The 12459-nt window shown below is 39.1% G+C and overlaps 1 protein-coding gene and 2 pseudogenes across 1 annotated transcript in view; 1 reads left to right on the top strand and 2 right to left on the bottom strand.

Annotated features, from left to right (window-relative positions):
* Positions 1-12459, bottom strand: part of LOC134212250 (protein decapentaplegic) — a 169978-nt gene that overhangs the window by 106372 nt on the left and 51147 nt on the right. The gene's annotated exons all lie outside the window — the stretch shown is intronic.
* LOC134209728 (uncharacterized) lies at positions 9434-10486 on the top strand (annotated as a pseudogene).
* Positions 10558-11762, bottom strand: LOC134209729 (uncharacterized; annotated as a pseudogene).

Here is a 12459-nt window from a genome sequence, read left to right on the forward strand (position 1 = left end):
CCAAAATTATATATCAGATCGCTCAATTCTAAATTCGATAGACATCAATTCTAAATCTGATAGATTACCTGTAGGAGCTGGTGTTCTCCAAGGCAGCATACTGGAGCCCATATTGTATAACATTTTTACTTCTGACTTACCTGATTTACCACCAGGGTATCAATAGTCTTTGTTTGCAGATGACACGGGCCTTTCAGCAAAAGGGCGAAGCCTTCGTGTCATTTGTAGTAGATTGCAAAAAAGTTTGGACATTTTCTCCACTTACTTGCAAAAATGGACAATTTCCCCGAGTGCTTCCAAAACTCAGCTTATAATTTTTCCACATAAGCCGAGAGCTTCTTATTTGAAACCTTCTAGTAGACATATTGTCACTATGAATGGGATTCCAATTAATTGGTCTAGCGAAGCTAAATATTTAGGACTTCTGCTGGATCAAAAATCAACTTTTAAAAGTCACATTGAAGGCATTCAAGCCAAATGTAACAAATATATTAAGTGTCTATATCCACTAATAAACAGAAAATCAAAACTTTGTCTCAAGAATAAACTTTTGATTTGCAAACAAATTTTTAGACCAGCCATGTTGTATGCTGTGCCAATATAGACTAGTTGCTGCAATACCAGAAAGAAGGCACTCCAGAGGATTCAAAATAAAATTTTGAAAATGATTCTAAAGTTGCATCCGTGGTATAACTGGTATACTGCCGCTAACCGCAAGTCGAGCACATCTGTATATGAAGGCCCATGTACAGATGTGCTCGACTTGCAATTAGCGGCAGTATAGTACCAATAAACTTCATAGAATTTTTAATATTGAGTAATTCCTACATGGCTCAATTCAACAAGAGGAAAAATCCTAACTTCCAGAGGCAATTGAAATGTATTAATAATAACTAAAAATGTAACATAGCAAATAAGGATGATAGTGTTAAGAAAACACGGAACACCTAGTCTAAGAGATGAATATTAGATAATTAACAAATAAAATAAAAAAAAACTGTAATTTGGATTCTGATACATCAATTTGGACCCTGTTCTCACCTATTCAAAGATAAAAAAGTATAGAATCAGTGCCCGAAAAATTGACTGTTTAAAATTTAATGAAATAATAGCAATAATAGTGGAAATAAACGAAATAATAGTGAACTCGTCGCATGACAGGTTCAGAGAATTGTTTCAAATCTCGATGAAATGCGTTTTCACCTGTCAGACTCCGATGGCAGCGATATTTGCTATCGGATGCCTTTGCATTACATGCACAAGCAAAAAAAAAATCGTGGAAAACTACTTCGATCAATATCAAAAAATTAGATTGAAACTAATCAATAAATAAACTGTCGTAATCCATCTAATTTAGGCTATAACGATGAACTTGTATTTAAAAAAAATACGTAAAAAGGTCTATCCTAAAATCTCAATGAGCTCATTCATTCATTGAAATATGTTCTGCCGAAAGAAATACTACTCGCAGATGTCCAAAGGTGCCAGTTTAGTTAGGAACAAGTACTATGCAACCATTAATGTGAGATTTCTCGGAGTAGAAGTCTGGGTCTTAGTAAACCGTTGCGGCTGTATCCATAGCCTCCCGCTGCTCAGAAACCTCAAACCGCACTGTGAGTGCGTCTGATATAAAATGAAATGTGACCTACCTAGAACAAAACTATAAAATTTATTCAACGATGATGTTGATAAACAATCTACAGTCAAACCTCCATGAATCGATATTGAAGGGACCATCGACTCATGGAAATATCGAGATGTGGAATAGAAAATCCTCGGGAAGCTGTTTGAAGAGACCATCACAGTAGCCCAGAAAATATTTTTTAATATGACATAATTTGCTTCCATGAGTCAATATCGAGTCATAGAACATCGACTCATGGAGGTTTAACTGTACTTATTTATTTATTACCAGAATAAGCCCGGAGGGGCCTGTGCTGCACATAAAAGTATTCTTTATTTAGCTCGGTCCATGGCTGCACTTCGCCACACGCAGCCTGCGGAGGGTCCGCAAATCGTCCTCCACCTGATCGATCCACCTTGCCCGCTGTGCACCTCGCCTTCTTGTTCCCGTCGGATCGTTGTCGATAACCATTTTCACCGGGTTACTGTCCGACATTCTGGCTACGTGCCCGGCCCACCGCAGTCGTCCGATTTTCGCGGTGTGAACGATAGATGGTTTTCCCAACAGCTGATGCAACTCGTGGTTCATTCGCCTCCTCCACGTATCGTCCGCCATCTGCACCCCACCAAAGATGGTACGCAACACTTTCCTTTCGAAAACTCCCAGTGCGAGTTTGTCCTCCACGAGCATCGTCCGTGGCCGTAGAGGACTACCGGTCTAATAAGCGTTTTGTAGATATTCAGTTTGGTACGGCGGTGAACTCTATTCGATCGGAGCGTCTTGCGGAGTCCAAAGTACGTACGATTTCCAGCCACTATGCGTGAGCCACAGTGAGCCCAAGTACACGAATTCTCCAACCACCTCGATTTCGTCACCACCGATAGAAACTCGTGGTGGGTGGCTTACATTGACCACTCTTGAGCCTTTTCCTATCATGTACTTCGATTTCAACGTGTTGATGACTAGTCCAATCCGTTTTGCTTTCCTTTTCAGTGTGATGCAGGCTTCCTCCATCCTCTTAAAGTTACGTGCCATGATATCAATGTCGTCGGCAAAACCAAACAACTGGACGGACTTCGTGAAAATCGTACCACTCGTGCCAATCCCTGCCCAGTCACCAGTGAGCCCAAGTACACAAATTCTTCTACCACCTCGATTTCGTCACCACCGATGCAAACTCGCGGTGGGTGGCTCACATTGTCTTCTCTTGAACCTCTTCCTATCATGTACTTCGTCTTCGACGTGTTGATGACTAGTCCGATCCGCTTGGCTTCCCTCTTCAGTCTGATGTAGGCTTCCTCCATTTTCTCAAAGTTACGTGCCATAATATCTATGTCATCGGCAAAGCCAAATAGCTGGACGGCTACTTACTTGCTGGACGAACTTATTGAAAATTGTACCACTCGTGCCAATCCCTGCTCTTCGTATTACCCCTTCCAAAGCGATGTTGAATAGCAGACACGAAATCAATAGCAGACACGAAAGACCATCACCTTGCCGTAACCCTCTACGCGTTTCGAAGGGACTCGAGAATGCCCCTGAAACTCGAACTACGCAAATCACCCGATCCATCGTCGCCTTGATCAAGCGTATCAGTTTATCCGGCAATCCGTTTTCGTGGAATAGCTGCCATAGCTGGTCCCGATCGATTATATCATATACAAAAAGGGCGATAAGCTGGATTGTAGCAACTACCGCGCAATCACATTGCTGAACGCCGCCTACAAGGTACTCTCCCAAATTTTATGCCGTCGACTAGCACCAATTGCAAGGGAGTTCATGGGGCAGTTCCGGGCGGATTTTATGGGTGAACGCTCCACCACGGACCAGTGGTTCGCCATTCGCCAAGTACTGCAGAAATGCTGCGAATACAACGTGCCCACACATCATCTATTCATCGACTTCAAATCCGCATATGATACAATCGATCGGGACCAGCTATGGCAGCTAATGCACGAACACGGATTTCCGGATAAACTGATACGGTTGATCAAGGCGACGATGGATCGGGTGATGTGCGTAGTTCGAGTTTCAGGGGCATTCTCGAGTCCCTTCGAAACCCGCAGAGGGTTACGGCAAGGTGATGGTCTTTCGTGTCTGCTATTCAACATCGCTTTGGAAGGGGTAATACGAAGAGCAGGGATTGGCACGAGTGGTACAATTTTCAATAAGTTCGTCCAGCAAGTAAGTAGCCGTCCAGCTATTTGGCTTTGCCGATGACATAGATATTATGGCACGTAACTTTGAGAAAATGGAGGAAGCCTACATCAGACTGAAGAGGGAAGCCAAGCGGATCGGACTAGTCATCAACACGTCGAAGACGAAGTACATGATAGGAAGAAGTTCAAGAGAAGACAATGTGAGCCACCCACCGCGAGTTTGCATCGGTGGTGACGAAATCGAGGTGGTAGAAGAATTTGTGTACTTGGGCTCACTGGTGACTGCCGAAAATTACACAGATAAAAATATGTTGTGATTTTAAATGTATTTACATGCACATATTTGGAGCATGCAAATAAACGCAAAATTCAATAGATATTACTGTTCTTCCGAATCAAAATTAATTTAAACTGTGCTTGCTTGTAAAATTCGATCAAATTCAATTGAATATCGAATGTTTATTCGTTTGTTGAGATCAGTTGCAATTTTACACGTCGTTGAAATTTCAAAATTATTTGCTGTGTATACCAGCAGAGAAATACGGAGACACATAGTGGCTGGAAATCGTACGTACTTTGGACTCCGCAAGACGCACGATCGGAGATCGCCGCCGTACCAAACTGACAATCTACAAAACGCTCATTAGACCGGTAGTCCTCTACGGAAACGAGATCTGGAAGATGCTCGTGGAGGACAAATGCGCACTTGGAGTTTTTGAAAGGAAAGTGCTGCGTACCATCTATGGTGGGGTGCAGATGGCGGACGGTACGTGGAGGAGGCGATTGAACCACGACTTGCATGAGCTGCTGGGAGAACCATCCATCGTTCACACCGCGAAAATCGGACGACTGCGGTAGGCCGGGCACATAGCCAGAATGCACATGCCGCACATGCGGAATGGAGAAGATTCTTATATACCGCACAACCCGACTAGAAGAGCATAACAAAAATTTAACACAATTTTAACATATTGTGATATTTATAACTTATTTTGATACAATTTAGTTCTCAGTAGCCATTATCTTTCAAATGTTGTAACAGGATTATATCATAATATGATTTGAAAAATGTTTAACACCGAATTGCCCAACAGTAGGCAATTAAAATAGATGTAGCAAAGTCTTCCAGCCATCACAACGCTGATATAATTTGAGAAGGTTGCCTTATTTGTAATGTTGGTAATTTCATGTTCTCGAAAAATATTCTTGTTCAGACAAAAACAAAAAAATATGATTGTTGATCGCAATCTGTAGCCCTATCACGACCTGTAAAAATTCCAACTGCACAGAAACAATATATTTTGTATCTGATTCTGTTATAAATTTCTAACAAAATATGTTATTTTTATGATGAAATTGTAACAAAATTTGATAGTTTTTTGTTTCCAGTCGTACAGTTTTTGATAGAAATTTAGATATTTTAACAACATCCTGCACCATGTTTCTAACACATTTTGTTATAAAAATTTAGTATAACATAATAACATAGGATGATATAATTTTGATATGACCTTCTAGTCGGGAGGCCACTTCGGCCTTAGTCTGAATAAATAAATAATAATAAGTCGAGGATCAGTTGTAACGTCACGCAGAAAAATGGATTCCAGATAGCCATTTTCCTTCACATATTCAGTGTTTATATATCTAATCGATCCAAAATTTTATAAGAATTCAGAATATGTAATAATATGCATATGTTTTACTGATATTTTATGCCAGTTTTCTTTAAAAAAAACATTCAAAAGTACGTCAAAACGTTGTAACGTTACGCCGGAATGTTTCTAATAGACTTTTCCATTCAAGTCAATACAAAACTGCCGTAAATAAATCAATATGGTTAGGGCAGGCATTGTCGTCTTTCCATCATAGTTTCGGAAACCAATAAGAGACGCTTTTTTGCCCAACTCATCCGTATCAAATCGTAAGCTCAGGAGAAACTTTTTGCTACAGTGGAGTTTTAGCAAATGGACGTTGCTTTCGTTGGTTTTAGCCCCTACGACGATGGACGTAAATACCTGCCGTGCCCCTACTATACTCAAAACAAAAAGTTGTGGCAATCTTTGCATTAAGCGTTTTGTATCAAATCTCGCATGTAAACCGCTCAAGGAATGTTATATTTGTTACGCCAACTCATTGCATTGAATCGGTTTATTTGGTTTCGATCGATACATCTAAACGCGTTACGTTAGCTCCTCCAGCAACAAATATATGCATCGTGTACAGCAGTACAACTTCGACTCACACAATCTTCCCGACTCCGTTCAACTTGATGGCAGACAAGGATGCACCAGGATGCATTTATTGGGGGGCATTCTGACTTGTCAATATCCCCAACTCAGCCATCTTGGATTTTTGTATGGAATTTATGCTTGTTTGTTTACGTTTTGCACTGAAAATGAATGTTTCCCTCCCGCGCTGGTTATTCCCATCTACTGACGAAGTCGTTTAACCTATACATACGAAAGGGCCTTGATCATCACCCTTTTCTATCTCTATTATCCTTCTACTCGTGATTATATGATAATTATCCTATTCACATAGTATGGGACGAGGATTATAATAGCACATAACATATAGGCATCATTGCCGTGAAATGTGGTCCTTCCAGAATTTTGAAACGCTAGCGAACCTAGCGGTGGAAGTCAAGCTTTACTGAACAACGCGCATAAGACAGAGCAGCATCGCATGCTTTGCTGTCTCTTTCTGTCGCCTTGGATATACGGGAGGGCCATTCATCGATTGTTGATACACAAAGAGCCTACTTTGAAATTTGCAGTTTGTTCTATGATGCCTATCTGTTTTGTGATAATAGTCTTCTATAACTGCTTCTTCCATCTTGTGTATAGTCCAGATGGCTAGCGCGTCAATGCTTTGCATGAATCTCAGCTCAATGCAATCTGTGCATGGAATTCATGCAAGAATGTCATAAAATCATGCATTATCTGACTAAAGCAATAAATAATTGAAAATTGTCCACAAAATAAATATTTTTTTCAAAAGATAAACTTTCCACAAAAAAATCAATATAAAGCAATAAAAAGAAAATTGCCATAAAAAAAGAAAAGAAACAATAAAATTGAGTAAATTTTTCATAAACAATAAACTCTTTTAAAGAAGGAATGAAAATGCTCAGCTTATAGGGGGAGATCCCCCAGCGCCGGACACCTCCCAATACCGGACACTTCTAAAAACAACACTTGCAGAGATCCCTCCATAGTTTTATGTAGTACAAAAGAAAGCTATTGAAAAGTCCTTTACCTGCATGGAATATCAGATCCTCATTATGTAAACTTTGTACAAAATTTGGAAATGAACAAAAATGTCAAACATTTTCATGTTTCGCCTTATTTTAGAAGGTTTGAATCAACAATATTAAAATCAATCGAATGCAATCTGATTATGTCGCGATGGTCAATATTAGTCATATATCAAATAGCGATCATGATTTGTTAGATATATAATGTATCTATGGTGCAATATAAATTTCTGTATCCGATAGCTGTCCCCCGGGTCCGGACAGTGAGTTTTTTCATGTGATAAAATAGCCATTCTTTGCGCCTGCTTTGTTAAACTTACTTCAATTCAAATGTTCAAATGTACTGAGGTATCAGAAAGCCACAGAAAAAGGCAGAAATAAATTTTAAAGACACTCTAAATAATCATCACGTCATAATCACGTGAAAAATCACGTAACTGAACTGTCTTGAACAAACGACGATTGTTACGTGACGTTAGTAATGCTCACCTGAAATTCACGTAGCTTTTACTAAAAATCTTGGTGAATATGTTTGTATGTACTCGTAAACAACTTAAGTGAGATTGTGTTAGTGTGATTGCAGCTTCGGCATTTACGGAAAACCAGCATTGTAAACAATCTTCACGTCAGATTTACCTGAAAACAAACGTGGTTATCATCCACCATACTTTTCACGTGGAAGTGACTTGACAATCACGTAAGAATGAATGATACATAACCTAAACATAGTTAGGCTTCGCAGAGGTAAGGGATATTTTAGGTGCAACTAGGCGAGAATTTTCCGAACCTGCAGTTCCCTCCTTGAAAAAAATATCAACGGAAGTCTCATGAAATTTAGAAGATTCGTAGAAAAGTGATTTGGAAGAAGTTTAAGCTACATGAAGTCTAGAACTACAGTTTTTCGGTAGCGTTAGCATAAAATTTTTATTTCAGATTTTAACGTCCAAGGATGGACTACTTTTTGATTGGTTCAACATCGGAAATAGCAGCAATTTTTGAGAAAGAATCTAGTTTCAACATTTCTGTTCAAATCTGATAAATTTCATTCGACATTCGTTGATTTGTTCTCCAACAGTGTTTTAGCGATAACTCCGAAGCGCAATTGCCGAATGACAGCATTCCTTGTCTTATATTAAATACATCATTTTGCAGCAAATGCATTTCATCGCATCAAGCACTTCAGCAACGCGAAGAGGTTTCCTATTTACGGCTGCTGGCAGTTACTAACTTATTTTGCATTCATTTAAAACAAAACAATTTTGTAATATATTTCAAAGCATACCTGATATCATGTAGCTTTCACTACAAGTTCACGTAACCGGTACGTAGCATTCACGTAAGGTTCACCTGATCAAACACGTAACTACTTTCAAACTTCACGTCATTAGTACTGGAAAATCCAGTCAGATTCACTTGATAAATCACGTAACTCACCTAAGCTAAGTTTTGTTCAGGTTACATGCCATTCAGGTCACTCTTACGTGAAAAGTGTGGTGGATGAGAACCACATTTGTTTTCAGGTAAACATGACGTGAAGATTTTTCAGAGTGCGATATCATTAAAAATAGGGGATAATACCTATTCTTGGCAGTCTAAGACATTCGTCAAAATGAATGATAAAAATAATGAATAATTACATTAAAACACAGGTACAGTTTAACTGGTATACATTTGTATGCTCTTTCTTTGATGATTGGTGTTCACTAAATATAACAGCTTTTACCACAAACTCAGTAAATTTAATATAAAGTGACAGGTCAACATGTCTTCTATTGGCATAGCAATTTCTATTATCAGCAATGATTTTGCTCCCTTTAGCAACTAGACATGGAAGTAGAAAACTGATAATGTATTGGTGCCAAATGCTGGTTATTTATATCCTCCAGTAGTATTATCGCGCTCATCTCAAATTCTCATTTGGTGACGATGGTAACGCGCAAGTGAAGATCGCGCAACACTGCGAAATATGAGAAACGTCATTTTTAGTTTTGTCTCACATTTGCTGTTTTGTTTATTTCATCTGCTTTTAACTTTGTAAACAAGTCAAGCTCTATCTGGTAAAAGGGCGAATGTCGCAAGAGAGAATTCTCTTCGTCGACTTCCCCTCTTTTGAATAAAAGTGACAAGCAGAGGATTTCATTGCATTTTATCACCTCAGAATGCAAGTTCGCATTGTTTTCTATCGTTCTGAGGTGATGAACCTCAAAGAAATCAGCTGCTTGTCACTTTTATTTAAAAGAGGGGAAGTCGTCGAAGAGAATCCTCTCTTGCGACATTCGCCCTTATTCCAGATAGAGCTTGAAGTGTTCAATATTTCATAATCTTCTGATTCTCGTAGAGGTTTGATATTAACATTAATTAACTGTGATTTGAAGAGCGGATTAATTAAAAGTTATGGTAGACATTCTGAAGAATGTTCGGCATCAACATGCTTCAACCAACACCGTGTATCATTGTTTATATGATTATTATTACCTTGGAGTGACCAAAAATACCATTTCTAAAATTTATGCGAAGCACCGGACGACAATCTCATTCTGGATCCGGAAATATGAGGAAAATGGTTTTTTAACCGCAAGGAAAAGGAAAGAGTATATCTGCGATTTAATATCGAACAACGGAAATCGTTAGTAGACCTATACACAAGTTGTCCAATCATTTACTTGGACGAAGCCAAAGCTGCATTTGAGCGGCATTTCCACAAAACCATCAGCACTTCTTCTGTAAGTAGGATTCTACATGCCGAAGGACTCTCCTGGAAAGTGTTAGAAAGACGAGCAGTCCAAATACGAATACAGGACATTTATAGATTTGTATCAGATCTGGCCATCGTATCATGGGATATTCACTGTTTAGTATTCCTAGATGAAGTATCGTTCGATAATCGTGGGATGCTCCGTAATAAGGGTTATGCACCAATCACCATTGGGAAAGAAGCTGGTATATCGAGGGAGTTTATTCGCCGTCCGCGCTGCTCTATGCTAAGTTTCTTAGGTTACGATGGAGTGCTTGAAACATATTCGACAGAAGGAACATTCATCAGAGATAATTTTTTCAGTAATGTCCGCGCTTTTGCAACCTCAGGGTGGTGTTCCGCAACCCAGGAAATACTCCGTTTGGATTTTAGACGGAGCGCGAATTCATTGCCATAAATCGATTGTAGAATACCTCCGATCGTTGGGAAAAATAGTGGTGTTTCTACCCGCATATGCCCCGTTCTATAATCACATTGAGTTTTTATTTGGGCATTTAAAACAATATTTAAAACGAGTATACGTTGAAAATAGTAGAAAAGATCTTACCGTTGTGATCGCAGACGCTCTTCAACATTTCAAAAATTATGATTGCTCTAGAATCTTTGCAAAATGTGGATATTTACCTGGGGGACAATTAGATCCAAGTCTGGGTCTTGGCCAAGATATGAAGCAATTCGGATTCAAAATATGATCAGATCAATAAAACTTTTTTGTGTTTATATTAAACCAAATATGTGTTCGGTTGTATTCAGAAGTCCATTTTTAGCTAAATTCATCATGATCCACATCCAAGCAATCAGTGACATTCCGAGCCAACTCAACCGACTTTCACTGCCACAGTGTTTCTCATCGCTTGCAGCATCTCATCATATTCCTTCTGTTTCGTCTCAAGCATCGAAATTCTTTCCCCAATAGTTCTGACCACATTACCAAGTTGTTGGTAATCATTTTCAACTCTGAAGTATGTTACTGTAAGCACCGTTGACTGTGTTAGCCACTTGCAAATCGAGTCTAGCTTTCTCCAGGATAGTGTCACTATGGACAGAAACACTGCTAAAGGTTTATAAGATGCTCAGGTGGGGCTTGATTCATTAAATCATCTCGTTGATCAAACGTTTTGTTAGAAATCCAACTAGCCCAGCAGCCCCAATTTACATCATCGCCAGATAAATATTTCCCGTGAATCCTTTTAAGCTGCTCCTTTAGTTGGTTGATTGAAGCAACCGATTCCGCCCCAGATCGATCTTTCTCAAGAGGACGAAGGAGCTGAGCTTCGACTTGGTGCCATCGCTCTAATGAAGTTATGCTATCTGAGTACTTGTAAACAATAACCGACACTTCCTTAGATAACCAATTAACTAGGTTGGCACTGTCAACTTTTGATGGCGAAATATTCCTTTTATTAATTTTATCTTGAAACACGAGGAATCTGTCGCAATCATCAAAACCAGGGATTACATCCTCCCAAGACGCTTCAGGTCGTGAATCGGCAGATTCTGTAAACCGAACAGGGTGGGTGAATTTTGAGCAGCAACTCCATACCATCGTTGGTATTTCGTTAACAGTATCTCCATCAACATTGATAGCACCACACTTCTCATAGGACTTTTGGTTTTTGAATTTCTTTAAGAAAACATCTGCTCGAAGTCGGAACTTTTTACCGCCGATGCTTGAGTAACTGTTTTCTATCCTGGTCGCCAAATCACAGCTTCTCTTTATCTGAAGAAAATCAAATAATTTCTTAGGGTGTGTTAGAAGACAAATCATTTTCTTCCCTTTTTTGAAGACTTTGCTTTAGATGTCGACGGCACATCTTCGTCCCCCATCGGATCTTGCAGTGGATCATCGATATCCTTGAGCGATTCAATATCGTAGTTAACGTCCAAATTTGCATAATCAAAAATCCCTTCGCTGTCATCCTCGAGATATTCTTCAAATACGTGGTCTAGGTCCTCCGGAAAATCCATTTCAATCGTAAAACTGTTCGGGATACGATTGCTATTTGTGAATAACAACACCCTCTATAGAATAAAAACAAACTAAATGTTTTTGTTTACGGCTGACGTTTCAGAAGAAAAACGTTACATGGAGTGGAGTCATAATAACACAGTGACGACTTGAATAACTGGAGCAGAGCATAAAATATTCATCTTCATGAAGCAACTTCAGTCCGAATTTTGACAAATATCGCATGAATATTCAAAACATAGAATGACATAGTCAGACGACTACTCCACGAACTCATTCATTCGACTGTCACTGAATGTGTTTACTATTTGCAGAAAAAAACATAATTAGCATTGTTTATGTTGATGTTTACCGCTGAAAGTGCCTCGCGGATGAAAATCGGATTCAGTCCTGTGTGATAAATCACTTTACTCATTTGACGTATTAAGATTTCAGATAATTTATCAATTTGTTAAATGTGCATAAATATTCAATGACTAATATTCAACTGAATGTTGACAGTCCAGAGCCGACTATGAATGTGTCGGAAGCAGTGTTGTAAAATGTCATTTGCATTCGGTTGCATAATTTTCCCAGAACTTTTTTCTGAAAGTAGCCATCATTCCTGAGGTATGACGAACTTATAGCGCTTAAATGTGCCTACAACTTTGTCTAACAAGACATTGCTGTAAATATGTAATCTGAGGCGTGGGAGGC

Source organism: Armigeres subalbatus, chromosome 2, assembly GCF_024139115.2.
Source record: "Armigeres subalbatus isolate Guangzhou_Male chromosome 2, GZ_Asu_2, whole genome shotgun sequence".
NCBI classification, from domain to species: Eukaryota; Metazoa; Arthropoda; class Insecta; order Diptera; family Culicidae; genus Armigeres; species Armigeres subalbatus.